We start from the raw sequence: 2,235 nt of genomic DNA on the forward strand, positions 1-2,235 counted from the left end.
CCCGACGCCCGCCCTCCCTCCGCACCGGCGGCGCAGCTCAGCCCGGGGGCAGCCCCCGCGCGGAACCCGCCCACCGTCGGCGTCAGGCCCCGCCCCCGCACGCTCCGCCCCGGCCCCCCAGAGCGCGAGCGGCCACGCGAAGCTCCGCCCCAGGCGGAAAATCGGCCCCTGGAACGGCCGCCCGGGTCGGACCCAAAACGCGGCCTGGATCTGCAACGGATCCGAAACAGCACTTGTTTGCCAAGCAATGATTGAGCACTTGCTCAGCCCCGTACTGAATGGCTGAGAGGGTAACAGAGAGCTGAGATCTATGAAACTGTGTTTTCTTTTACAGGTCAGGAAACCCAGACCCTACAGTTGCTTCAGTGCACAGCTCTAGTGGCAAAGTGCCACACTAACACTCTCCTCTGGGAGGGTCATTGTGTTTTTTCTAATTGTGCACACACAGGAAAACTATTCAATTTTGCTGCCTCTAGGCAAGCCAAAAGGAGTCATCCAGAACAGGTGGTTTACTTGGGAGAAACTGTATTTTTATACTTGAACTTTTGCTCTCAAATGTCACAAACTCTTAACTGGATTATTATAACAAAAAAAGTGGAACCTGCAAACACTGAACAGACATAAAATACTTTTTTCTCCTTTTTTAAAACCCCTCCTCCAATTACACCTTTATTATTTCTCTTTACTTTCTTCCTAGGTACTACCAAACTACTTTGTGCACTTTCACCTAATACTAATGTAAATACATAACAGATCTTCTGGTACTCTTGGTTCAAAATTTGTTCTAAAGGTTTAAGAATCTACTCAGAGTCATAAACAGCCTGATAGCTGGAATTCCAATAGTCTCCTAAAGAGAGTAAAATTGCTCTCCTGGGAAGGGGATATGTGCCAGCTTTTCTTATTTTTCACTGAAATCATTTCTGTAAGGTAAGCTCTTTTCTGCCAGTACTTAAGGACTTAATTTAAGAGCAGTTACTGTATTATATAGGTTTGGACAAATGCATAATTACATGTATTACCATTATCATATCATACAGAATAGTTTTATTGCCTTAAAAATCTTCTGTGCTTCACTTATTCATCCCTCCCTCAGAGGAGAGTGGTAGTGTGGCACCCTCATCAAATAACAGTCAGGAACTAATTGGTACCATGACCAGAAATTAAACACATGGAGTTCATGGTCAGTAGGACAGTCTGGAATGGAATGTGCCTGAATAAACAACAAAGGCAGGTGTGTATGACTTTTATTATATCGAGAGGCAAGTTACACATACAAAAAGACTTGCTAAGTCTGACCTGACTTTGTCACTAAGACTCATCAAATGTATTTAAAAATCAGCTGAAGTCTGAAAAGGCAGCACTATGGAGACAGTAAAAAGATTAGTGGTTGCCAGAGGAGGGAGGGATGAATAAGTGAAGCACAGAAGATTTTTGAGGCAATGAAACTATTCTGTATGATATGATAATGGTAATACAGGTAATTAAGCATTTGTCCAAACCTATATAATATACAACATGAAAAGTGAGCCTTGATGTAAACTCTAGGCTTTGCATGGTAAGTATGTGTCAATGTAGGTTCATTAATAGTAACAAATAAGGCTGAGCACAGTGGCTTATGCCTGTAATTCCAGTACTTTGGGAGGCCGAAGTGAGAGAATTGCCTGAGCCCAGGCATTTGAGATCAGTCTGGGCAACACAGCAGGACCTCATTTCTACAAAAAAAATCAAAAAATTAGCCAGGCATGGTGGCACACACCTATAGTTCCATCTACTCCAGAGGCTGAGTGAGGCAGAATGATAACCTGAGCCCAGGAGGTCAAAGCTGTGGCTAGTCATGATCATGCCACTGCACTCCAGCCTGGGCAACAGAGTAAGATTCCACTGGGAAAAAAAGTAACAAACATGTTACTCAGTTACTGGATGTTGATAGTCAAGGAGGCTGTACAGGTACTAGGGCCCGGGAAACAGGAGAACTCTGTCCTTTTTGCTCTGAACCTAAAACTACTCTTTTAAAAAAAAGAGGGGCAGGGCTCTGTGGCTCAGCCTGTAATCCAGCGCTTTGGGAGGCCGAGGTGAGTGGATTGCCTGAACCCGTGGGTTCGAGACCCGCCTGGGCAACTTGGAGAGACCTCATATCTACAATAAATCAAAAATTAGCTGAGCGTGGTAACGTGCGCCTGTAGTTCCGGCTACTTGGAGGACGAGGCAGAAGAATCGCTGGAGCCCAGCAGGGCG

The 2,235-nt window shown here is 45.3% G+C and overlaps 1 protein-coding gene across 1 annotated transcript in view; it reads right to left on the minus strand.

Moving 5' to 3' along the window:
- The window catches only part of IMMP2L (inner mitochondrial membrane peptidase subunit 2), an 87,033-nt gene extending 86,964 nt beyond the window's left edge, over nt 1-69 (minus strand). The window contains exon 1 of the mRNA XM_021715024.1: nt 26-69. The gene's annotated coding sequence lies outside the window, so the exon portion shown is untranslated. The remainder of the gene's footprint in view (nt 1-25) is intronic.
- Between the last annotated feature and the right edge of the window lie 2,166 nt (nt 70-2,235).

This window comes from Carlito syrichta, unplaced genomic scaffold (genome assembly GCF_000164805.1).
Source record: "Carlito syrichta isolate Samal-C Ts95f unplaced genomic scaffold, Tarsius_syrichta-2.0.1 Scaffold306577, whole genome shotgun sequence".
In the NCBI taxonomy this organism is placed as follows: domain Eukaryota; kingdom Metazoa; phylum Chordata; class Mammalia; order Primates; family Tarsiidae; genus Carlito; species Carlito syrichta.